At 34.7% G+C, this 12,584-nt stretch overlaps 1 long non-coding RNA gene across 1 annotated transcript; it reads left to right on the top strand.

Annotated features, from left to right (window-relative positions):
- Window positions 1–968: 968 nt before the first annotated feature.
- On the top strand, window positions 969–7,717 carry LOC119569657. The gene is made up of 3 exons (XR_005228298.1): window positions 969–1,071; window positions 2,077–2,165; window positions 7,681–7,717. It is a non-coding gene; the product is annotated as an uncharacterized LOC119569657 (long non-coding RNA).
- The last annotated feature ends 4,867 nt before the right edge of the window (window positions 7,718–12,584 follow it).

The raw sequence follows: 12,584 nt of genomic DNA, 5'->3' as shown, positions 1-12,584 counted from the left end.
GAACTTTATTTCAGTCATTTTTCAGTTTTAAGAAAATATTTAGGACTTTCTAAGACTAGTTTCATACTGATTTGTCTGGGTAGCATTGCTAAGCATTGCCATTATAACATTATCATTTTCATGCACTCATAAGGTTACCTACATTACATCTAATACCATTCAGTATATTATACTTAGAAGAATTAATTTTCAAATTCCCATATTTTGTTTTATTTTTTATTTTTTGCACTTTAGCAAATGTCCATTAAAGAGGTAAAACTTCATATTTCCTTAGAAAATATCAGTTTTAATTTATTCTTATTTGTGTTTTATATATATATATATAACCTGAAAGACTTTTCTTTTATGTTTATAAGGTAAACATGTGAGTGTCTGAGGTGGATATGTGTCCATGGGATTTCCAATGCAAGTTTCTGTAAACTTTGCAGATACAGGCATGAAACTCCCACCTGTGTATTATTTTCAGTGTGAATTTTCCATAGTGCTTGTCATTTGAAATTTTCTTTGCTTAGCGTATAGTTGTATGGGACTCAAAGAGTAGATATAGATGCTTTCCTTATATACAGTTTCTGTGTGTGTTTATACACATACACACACAGTCACACATGTGTGTGAGTTTATATCAATGTTTTTTTTTTTTTTTTTTTTTTTTTTTTTTTTTTTTTTTCTTAGTTATGAAAGTGCAAGTAATTTTATCAGTCTTTCTAGGTAAAGGTGTGTCTGCACTGCTAATATTTGTTTATATGCTTGCAATTATACTCTTTATAGATTTTGAAATTTTTGAATAAAGAGATATGTCAAATGATTTAATCTCTGTGGTATTAGTGGGCTTGTATATGTATGTTAACTTTGGTGACATCTTTTATAGCAATTTTTGTGTAACAAATAGTAAAAGCATAATGTATATCTATTGTTGAACTGTATCTATCTTTTTTCTTTTTTCATATATAGTTGCCCAAGTATTTGAAGTAATTTTTAAATTTTTTGATGAATACTTTAGACTTAGTATCTCACCTTTTACTCAAGAATCATCGTGCTTTGCATGCTGTGCCTTAGGATGCTAGAACGAAGGTGAGTTGATGGACCCCATCTGTCTGTCATTTTGACAGAATGCATGATGTTGCTTTGGGGTTTGAACAGTTAACACTTTTTTCTCTCTTTTGTGTGAGTAAGGCATCATGTCACTTACAATGGCTTTGAGGACTTTCCTCCTTGCTCATATAATCAACTGCTGGATTTGATTCTGTGTGCAGGAGTCTACAGATATTGCCTCCCCATTGTACTGAAGCATATGAATGCCATGAAAATATATGTTCACTCTCCCAGTATTATCTCATAAAGGGCGATGCCGATCTTTACTCTTTAAAAGCAAGTGATTTGATGTATGAGAAAAATCTATGTCAAGATGTACCATGTATGGTGTTCATCTGCTGTGAGGTGAGTTGAGTAGACACCTGCATGCAGAATTGATTGTGAATATGGATTATATGACCTTGTCATAGATGTCTGTCCTTTTTTCTTGTACTTCTCGTAAAAGACTGAAATTTGATATCATTAGATTAAAAAGAGCTTTAGTAAAATGCTAATGATTTTGATATGACTATTTCTCTTCTCCTTTGTCTTCTTTCCAGTCTGTAGTTTCTCTGATGCTCATATTGTTTATCTGTGTTTGGCATTTATGGCAACAGAAGTAACTTGTATGTATATATGTTTTTATCTACTAGGCATTACCTTGTATAATATAAGTCTGGAACCATACACAGTGATTTTATCTCAGGAATTCATAATGCACAGGAGAGTATCTTAGTATCTTTTTTTCTTATAACTATACTTTTTACTATAAAAGTGTGAGAGGAGATGTTGCATTCACTGTATTGTTTCACTAAGAGACACAGATAGCTCAATCAAGCACAAAGATGTGTTCAGATTTTATTCTAGGAGGCATACTCCTTTTTTTCTCTTGTCATGTTTCTTGATTTTGATGTTATCTCTTATTTTTTATATTTGTTCCCCATTTTTCTTTCTCTCTCTTTTATATGTGTAGAGAAGTAAACTCATAATGCGGTACATTTACAGAAGAAGCACACCGTAGGCTTCAAATGTCCAACAGCATCTGCCTGTAGACACCTTTGGAGATGCGCGGTGGAGCAGAGGCTATTTTACACGTATGTTGTCATGCCCCATTTTTTAAGCTTAACTGCCATGTTTTTTGCTTTTGTTTTTTATTTTTTTTCCACATCTTGGGTCATAGTGATCAACTCTTTAACCTTTCACCTTTCAGTTGCTTGCTGTCAGATGATGAAAGGTTCATCATTTATCATTCATCTTGGCTGATATCAGGAGACTTTTGTTATCTTTATATTGTACAGGGAAAGCTGCCTCAGTAAAATATTATTGGCTTCCTTAAGGGCAGATTGAATTTCATCAATCACAAAGGGCTCTGAGCATCACATCAATTCATTTTCTCCATCTCCTTCTTTTCTTTTTCTGATTATAAATTTAGTTTCATATTCCTCTATTTGTTTTATTGATTAGTTTCCTTTTTTCGTTTAATGATAATGTTATTATGACTTTTTTTTGTGTGTGTGTCTGTGTGTGTGTGTGTGTGTGTGCACTGGTGGGCATCGATACAGAATTGTCTAAAACAAAACCAATACATTGATACTCTAAAATTGGCTAAATTGATTCTGATAGAGCAATACTGATACCAATACAAGTATCACCAATACCTTTTTGTAAGAAAATATCCCTATTGACATATTACTATCTCATTTTGATATTTGATGCACTGTAAACAATGACTTCAACAGAAAAGTGTGTATCAAGTGGGAGAAAGAGAGATAGGTAATTAGAGAGAGAGAGCGAGAGGAGAGAGAGAGAGATGAGACGTGAGTGAGTGAGTAATGAGAGAGAAATGAGGAGGAGGGAGAGAGAGAGAGAGAAGAGAGAAGACGAGAAGAGAGAGAGACGCGAGAGAGACGAGAGAGAGAGAGAGACGATGAGACGAGTGGGAGAGAGAGAGAGAGAGAGAGAGGCGTGAGAGTGACGAGCAGAGACAGGGGGAAGGGAAAGAGAGAAAGATGAGATGCATTATCTTTATTTATCGTACAGATGAAGCAAGAATAAGCAAGAAAATAGATAACAATTATCAAATATCTTCCCTTTTTTCAAAATGTGTAGATAGTCTCTGGTTGATACATATCTGCTGAAAATTTAAATAAATCTAGACAACATATTTGGGGTTAAAAAAAAAAATATTTCAATAATTTTCTCATGCCTAGGTAATTTCGAGAGAACTAAAGTAGCTACAATTCTAGACTGTCTATACTTGCTTAATCCTGCAGTTGGTACTTCAGTTAGACCAGCAATAACATAAATGAAATTTCCTCAGCATTCCAGAATAAATTGCCATGATGCAAGTCTTCAAGTAACTAGCAAATCTTTTTATTGGTGCCATCAGTAGTCTGCAGAATTCGTATATTCGGCCTCGTGTTGTTATTGTGAAAGGGAAATTCAAGTGTGGAATTTCTGCCAAGATATATTAGTTATATGTGGCAGCTTCCCCAGGGTTTGAAAGCATTTTTTTTTTCTAGTTTTGTCAATTATATAGATTAAAAAAATAATCTAGTACCTCCCAAAAACTTTCTTACCGCACATGAAATGTCTAAATAAACAAATAGTGATAACAAATAATAATTAAGATAAAGAGGAAACAGGTCAATTGCAATTCAATATATAACTTATATCAATGGTCATGTAAATATTCAGGTGTATTGAGGTATCTTTTTTTTTTTATACATTTGAGAAAAACGTTCCCACGATGGCACTATAAAAATGATACAGTTGTGATAGTTTAGACAATACCAATACAAATACCAATACAAAAGTATCAAATCAATATGGATTGCTAATACATATGATTGATACTGTGATATACTGTCCATCTGTTGTGTGTGGTGTGTGTTGTTGTGTGTATGTGTGTGTGTGTGTATGGGTGTGTGTGGTCTGTGTGTGGTGTGTGTGTGTGTGTGGTGTGTGGTGTGTGTGTGTGTGTTGGGTGTGGTGTGTGGTGTGTGTGAGATGAGAGAGAGAGGAGAGAGAGAGAGAGAAAGAAAGAGAGAGAGATGAGAGAGAGAGTAGAGAGAGAGAATGTGGTGTGTGTGTGATGGAGAGAGGATGCAGAGAGGAGAGAATGTGAGTGTGTGAGAGAGAGAGAGAGAGAGAGCGAATGTGGTGTGTGTGTTGTGTGACGAGAGAGAGACCCAGAGAGAGAATGCGTGTTTGCGTGAGCTGCAGAGAGAGAGAGAGAGGAGAATGTTTACATATTTTTCCTTTGTTTTGCTAGATTTAGAAACTTTAGTCATAAACAGAATGAGTGTTTGCAGGCCCCAAGGGTAGTGGAACGTACCACACAATATAGTAGATTCATTCTGTATAAATTTACCTTTTTTGGCTAGATAAGAGCTTGTATGGTAAGAGTTGAGTGGCTTTTTAATTTTTTTATTGCATTTGCTATATATAGAAACTACCATTATCCGTGCATATTATTTGATCTGTTCCACAACATAGCATTCACCATAATTGGATAGGTATGAGTGGATCATAGAATTGCATTTTTGGATGATTCACTAGTTTAATCCCAGAAAATCCCTGCTTAGCATTTTGATGATTAGTGATTTATATAAATATTCGTAGTTTTGAAAAATAATCTGATATACCAGGTGTATTAGGACTTAAGAGCTTTTTTAGTAAGATCCTGAATTAACATGTTCCCTTGTTTGATATCAGCACGTAGAATTAAAAGCCTCTATGGAATCAAAATGTACATATATATGCTGTTTGTTAGGCAAGTCAATAATTGTCTTATCTTGAATTGAAACGTAGCAGATTCTTGCAATGTACGAGACTTTACTTCCTGTTGTGTGGAGTCAGGAACTAAAAAAATAATAGGCATAGTTTCACATTAATTGTAAAGCCACCTAGAATAGAATGTTAAATAGCAACTTAATTGTACTGTGCCTGTCTATATTACTAAAGTCTCTTTGCTTTGCTCATAGCTTTGTCACAGTTATACTAGCCACAATCTTTTCATTACCAGTTAGATTTACTGTGTAGCATCTACTAACATATCTGGTACTGTTTGGAAAGTTCCCTCCAACACCAAGATAGTATCAGCCCATACCCCACTCTCTTCCTCACCCAAGCTAGTCATACAGTCATGTCCATGCCCTTTTTATCTTGTGAATGGAGTGAGCAAATGTGAAGTAATAATTCTCGTGCTCTATTAATATATTTATCTAGCCGATCTTCCCCATCTTTTCCTCTTCACACTCCTCCTCACACTACATACTCCTGGATACCATATCATCTCATTATAGCATTAAAATACATATTCTTACTATTATACTTTAATAACACATAAAATTTTGTTATTGTTTTGATGATAAAAACGCATTGTTTGCTTTGCAAACATTCACATGATTATGGTAAACTTAGATCTGATTTTCCGTCATAAAACAATGGGGGTAATTTCAGTAACTTTGGTTTTGTTAAGTTCCATGCATTTAATTTATGACAACCTGAATACATTTATGATGTTTTTTAGAATCAAGCTCCTTTGATATGCTAGATACCTAAATGTTGCTAAGTGAAACTTGAAAACTCAGCCGGCCTTTCTTATAGCTTGGGAATCAAAGAGTGCTCGAGGGTTTGTGTTCTTAGGGATGAAGTGGACTAATGCAATAATTCATTACAGTGAATTAATGACATATAATCCATTCACAAAAGTTATCTGAATTCCTATGGTGGACTAATATGGCTTAAAAGTTTAAAATGAATTTTTCTAGAATATCTATGAAACAATATAAAAATTGCCATTTGACCAAATCGACCGTCCAAGGAGTTATCTCTTCAGTATTATTACCAAATACATAGACTGTTTAAGAAATCCGCTGGACATGGCAAGTTTATTTCTAATAACTGATTCATGTTCTGTTCAGCTAAGTTCAAAGGCATGTTATTAGACGATATCCATGAGGTGTAAAAATCTGGACCAATAGGAAGATCTTAGGGTCAGTCAGTCAGTAGAATTGTTGAGTTTTTAATTCTGTAATCTAACAACCTTTTCTGAGAGTTCAAACATTTGAAAAACTATTTTTAATGTATATTACTGAGGTCACAATTTTAAGGAAGTTTACCTTCCTTGTCTATTTACATAATTCCAGCTAATTCCTCCTTCTGAGTATATTATTTCTAAGCAAAAGATGCACTTCAATAGGTGCGTGATGATACATAAGTGTGCTGACATAACAAGGTGTCATTCAGACATGTTGCAACACCAACTTCTCAAAAGGCATCTTCGCCTTGATAGAAAAAAAGCCATTAGTTATGATTTTTGCTTGCCTTTCAGACCAGAATGGAACGGCCAGTTTACTCGACGTCTTTGCAATAAAAAGAGTCAGAGTATTAATGAGATAGAACAACCCAAAGGGCATTGATGTGTAATTACATTTTGAGATTACATATGGTACCTTTCAGAATTAATTGTGATTGAGAATGTAAATGTAAATCTCACATCATAGAGTTGGGTCATGTGAAAAAAGTTTGAGGTTCTAAACACAGGAACCAAGATCGGCTGACCCTAAATGTTTTTGATATTTTTTTGGGTTAGTTATATGAGAGAGCTATGTTTATTGATATTGCTAAAGAGAAGATAAATGTGAGAAATTAATAATGCCAACCCGTTCATTTTCTCCTTGGCCGTATTCATTCTCATCAAACATTTTTAAGTTATCTATCCCTTGTACTTATACTGAACAAGGACAAAAATTCATTTCAGAATTCATGCTCCAAAGAAAGTAAACGATTTATTCAGACCTTTTCGAAACAAGTCTTCAAGCAAAGATGATACTAAATGTTTTTATTGTTCTCATACTGTTTAGCGTACATGTATCTTAGAAGTTATTAATTTATTTCAACACGAGATGTGAACCATTATTGAAACTGTGTCATTTTGAAAATTCAAACCTCAAGTATGGTTTATTACATGAAGGAAAAAGTACATTGTGAAGATTATCTTTAAGTTTAACATGTGATCACATTATTACATGAATGAGAATTATATTTACCATTTTAGTTTTACTTTGTTTTTAAATTCAGAGTTTGAGAATAATACACTTAAAGGTGAAATATTGCGTTAAAGAGACTAGATTGTTTCATCTATCTGTTCAACAACACCTTTGATTTAACCATGATTATCGTTTAACATATGCTTTGTATGCTTTGGGAGTTGTTTGGTGTATCTGTATTGTGTTGAATTTCAGTGTAGTGTAATTTGTTAATTGTATAAATATAGTAGTATCTTTTCGATCATAAGGTTATAAAAGAAGGCTTTTAAAACAATATCCCAGGAAATCATGTTATTCTAAATACTAAGTATGGTCTGTAGGATATTCACAATTTTAAACATGTAAATTGAAATATATTCGAGTGTTCACCCTATCTGTGCATATTACTGTGTTTTGCAGCTTAATCGTGGCATATTTCTTATAGCATTTTTATTGTATTCTGTAAATCTTCAATTAATCATCACCTTAGTGATTCAAACTTCACAAAGCAGGTAAATGGAAAATAAATAGGTGAAAAACAAAACCATCACGCTTCCTTCCCTTTCTTCCCGAGGCTAGAAAACTCTAACAACAGGGTGTGGTGGTGACTGGAGGGTCAGTATTCGCCGAGGGCTCGGTTCCGAATGCAGGCCGCTGTGGAAGGAGGTGTTGAGGAGAGCTCCACCATCATCCGTGAACCCCCACTGCAAGAGAATTTCCCCTAAGGGACTATCGGCAGGTTCCACATCACCTACCAACGACACCTGCTGATTCTGACACTTACGATGGTGATGTCAGCACGTGTGTCTTATGGAGATTCATAGATTATCGGTCATGAGCAATGCTATTTTTACTATGTGCAGGACAATGGTCTTTAGTATATTAGCTGTGATATGTTGATTGTTGTGTTCCTTGTTTTCACTGCTTCCATTTTCTTTTTCTGTTGCTTATCCTTCCTCTTTTGTTTCAGTCAGAATGAAAGTATTCCAAAGTTACATACCGTAATGGACAGTTGTTGGTTATTATTCATTATTGGCTACTAGATTCTGGAATGTAAAAGTATGTGTATATTGTCCTGTCTTATGATTGTGATTATTTGTTCGTTGCGAAAGAGAGGGATGAATTAAGCATTGGGAATCAGTATGATGAAAAGCTGGTTATAGTCTAACACACAGATTTTCTACCCATATATTATTTAAGTCAAGATACAGTACTGTTGCAGTAAAGTTCCTTCAATCTGTTAATGATTAAGAATCATTACTGTGTGTAATTTTTATTATATAACTTGTTAATATAGACAAATTCTGCTTATGAAAGTTCTCTTTGTGTATCAAATGTTGCAAAACTTAATCTGGCATATTTGTAAACATAGAGGATTGATTTCAGTCCTTTAATTATCATAGAATTTGTGATAATGTATGCAGAGAATCTTTGCATGAGATTAACCATTTGCAGTTATTGCAACTTTTAACTATTTATCAATGTTAATCTTACCATCTCCAGGGCAAGTTATAGCTGTCACCACCCGTTTGTACTCACAGAGAGCATTTTTCTTTACAAAAAACAATATGGAAAGTATGAGTCAAATACCAATCAATGTTTTATCATCAGAGTATGCTGAGAAACTAAACAAAATGCCCACACAGACACTTAGGTGATTCACTATTCACGTAAAAATGATAGCAACTGCTGTTCCCGGTTGGATGTACACTGTCTACAGGTTGTGGGCAGTTCAAACATGTTTACTGTGTAGGTTTTTCCTGAGATTAAGAAAAGGCTTTTGTAGTATATTATTGTGAGTAATTTGATTATGATTATTATTTTGAACCCTGGATATTAGGTTTAGGTAATGTTTACTTTTGTACAGATCTAGAATACCTTTTGTGTGCTAGTAAGGAATTTTTGATACATTAATTGTTTTGTTCATTTTGTGTTATGTTAATGTGCTTTAGTGTTTTTGCATTATTTTTTTTGTGTTTTTTCTGTGAGTAATAAATATTTTTTGTTGTTTCTTTATCTGTTCATTCTCTTTGCACTTGCTTTTGACCCTGAACAGACTTAAGATTTTTTGTTAATAAAAAAATTAGGTAAGTAATTTCTCATTTTTTAAACAGATTTTTCTATGTTGTTATTCCTTCTACAATGTATTCAGTTTGAGTCAGATTTATATGGACCCTATCATGCATATAATAAACCATGCACTGGTGGATCTAAAAAAGTATTACATGGAGGGCAAAAGTGGGGGTAAATGTGTTCTGAGAGGTGGGTGGGGGGGAAGTATATATAAGAATTAAAGTCATTACTTAAAAGGGTAATTCTTGATGCTATAGCAGGGATGGCAAATTCGCCCTGCAGAAGCCTAGCATCTACGGCCTACCCCTACTTAGCATTAACATTGCAATCTGCTCGTGAACCCCAGCCTTATACTCTTTCCTTTTTTCCCCCCCCCTCAAATTTAATGTTGGGGTAGCAGTTAGTCCTCTAATATATCTTCTTTCTGTCAGTGTGTAAGTTCAGTTTAGTATTTATTAGTTTATTGTATGAAGATCAATTTAGATGATGTGAATAGCTTGTATATAATCCAGGCTCATCTGTCTCAGCTCTGGAAAAGGCTTTGCCATCCCTGATCAATAGTCTGTTTTAATGTTTGAGCAGTTTATGAAACAATGGATAACTGATATATAATAATTACAATTGTAGGTAACTAAAAAGAGTGGGGGGGGGGTTGAAGCCTACATTTACGGAGGCAGCCCCACCCTGCACCCTTAGATCGACACTAAAACAGTCTAATACAGTGATTGATTTAAGATAAGAAGACTTAAGACAGTTCAGCTTTGCAATGCTTTGCTTATGTAAACTGATTTAAATTTACTTCTTTTAGCCATAAACTTTATACAAGTACAAAGTGAACTTGCAAAGATATACATGGAGACATTGAACACCATCATATTTCAGCATAGATACTCTACATATGTGTGTGTGTGTGTTGTTGGTTGTGTTTGTGTGTGTGTGTGGTGTGGTGTGTGTGGTGTGTGTGGGTGTGCCTGGGTGTGTGTTTCTGTTGGTTTGTGTTGGTGTGTTTGTTTTTTTCTTTTCTGTGTATGTTGATGTATGATATATGTATGTAGTAGTGTATATATATATACATACATACATACATACAGACAGACAGACAAACAGACATACATACAAAATACATACATGTCACACACACACACACACACACACACACACACACACACACACACAAACACACACACACACACACACACCACACACACACACACACACACACACACACAAATACACACACAAAACACATTGCAATTTATACCAAATACACATATGTATGTTTCAACAAAACAAGTTACTCCGTTAGCTGTCATGAGTCGCGTCATCGTCACTCCTTACATCGGACCGAAGCAGCAGTCTGGATGGAGGATGTGTTGTGTGGGGCCGACCACAGGTTCTCAGGACTCAACTGAAGGCTAACCACATAAATGGTGGTTGTGGAGCGTCAGTAAGGAAGTCCTTGTTTGTATTTGATTTTGACTGGTATCTTATGAGTTGGATTTGGATGGTATTTTAAGTGTGTGTGTGTTCGTGTGTGGTGATGTGGTGTGTGTGTTGGTGTCGTTGTGTGTGTGTGGGGTGTGGTGTGTGTGTGTGTGTTGTGTGGTGGGTATGTGTGTGTGTGTGTGCATGTGTGTGTGTGTGTGTGTGTGATGTGTGTGTGCATGTGATGTGTGAATTGAGAAAGTTGAAAGTGCATAGACAGTTGATTTTTGGAGTTATAATCTCCTTAAGGATATTATTAAAATGCTGATGTAGAGACTTTAAAAAATCTGCTCATGGAAAATGTTGAAATGCTGATGTAAGTCATAAAAAAGATAATCTGCTTATGAACATTAAGATGCTGATGTAGAGCTTAAAAACAAAAACAAAACTAACTAATAGAAAAGTTTTTTGAGAGATGAGACAACAGTTTCAGAATTCTCCTGGATTTTGAAAACTCTTGTGCTATCTATTCTATCCTCCTATATTGTGTTCAAACCTTTGTTTTTTTCTCGCAGCTTAACCCATACATAGAGTGTTTCGTTCATTGATATGATGTTTTGTGCTAGTTCCAACCTCAATCACATGATATGCAACTTATATCTTACATCTGTTTCCGGACATGTATTGAATACTTTCAAGGAATTTAATTTTCGATCATATCCTTCTCAAATATTGTTCAACCCTAAACCAAGTTCATTTCAGATTATAGAACTACTGACTTGTTATCCCTGTTCAAAGGCCCCGGAGCCGCCTACTGCCCTGAGTCAACCCTTCCCCCCTTATCTCTGCTGGAGCCCTTGTTAGAAGCCCAGGAAAACAAGTCACGCTCTTCCTCCATCCTCGACTCCAGCTGTAAGTCCTTTTGAATAAAAAATTATAAAAAACAGGTTAATGATTGAGCTTTTTAGGGTATTAGTAGGATATGCTAATACAGAATCTGGCCTCGTCTGTCTGGTGCAGAATTCAATAGATTGGCTTGCATGACACTTCTGAAGTTCAGTTGAAGCAGTAGCATTAGTCCTGTAGCAAAGCAGCAACAGAGTCTTGTCACAGAAACTGTACCAGTCCTCAGCAAACCTGTTGTGACAGACGAGGTTAGGACACCAAAAGAGTTTGTACAGAGTATGTTACTGAAATAAGAGTGCATCCAGACTTTGGCTTAAGGAAAAATGAGAAAAAGGTTCTACACAGAACAGTATTCTCAGCTTGCATTTGTTGCATTTTGCAAGGCTGCTTTTCAGAATATGCCTTCTCTTGACAGGTTTTATTTTTTCAAATACATTTGCCTCTTTGTTGATTTTTTCTGGAAAATCATCCACTAGAATCATATTCTTGTTCAAGTGTTAAAGGCATGAAGGATTTTGGTTTTAATAATATCACAGTCAGAAAGTTGTTAAATTGAAAGAGAATGGTCAGTGAAGAATATCTTATCATATTTAAAGACAAGGTTACTATAATTAATTTTATATTAATGGAAAACAATGGATAGATTGAAGATTATATACGGTCAGTGAGTATATGTACGTTGTTCCAATCCACATTAACACAATGGTGCCTCACCAGTGAGACAGCCAGGAACATGGGCATTAGCTGAAAATGGAGTGTTTTCACTCAAAGGTACACATCAAGTCGGGTGATATTAGAATAAAGTCGCTTCACATCAAAGGATAGTGGCCCCTCTTGCATATGTTTAAAGGAAGAAAACTGAAAAAGAATGAATATCTTGAAAGGGGACATGACTAAGAGCCATCTAAATTGGCTGGGTGCATAATGTACTATTTTTGCATATTCTAAGTTTTCTACTTTCTGTTCTTTTCATTTACTCTTTTTTAATTTACTATTATATAGATATATATATATATATATATATATATATTAGTATATATATATCTATATATATATTATACATTTATATATATA

Source organism: Penaeus monodon, unplaced genomic scaffold, assembly GCF_015228065.2.
Source record: "Penaeus monodon isolate SGIC_2016 unplaced genomic scaffold, NSTDA_Pmon_1 PmonScaffold_1762, whole genome shotgun sequence".
Lineage (NCBI taxonomy): Eukaryota > Metazoa > Arthropoda > Malacostraca > Decapoda > Penaeidae > Penaeus > Penaeus monodon.
The sequence above is the reverse complement of the archived record's forward strand: the minus strand, read 5'-3'. Positions and strand labels throughout refer to the sequence as shown.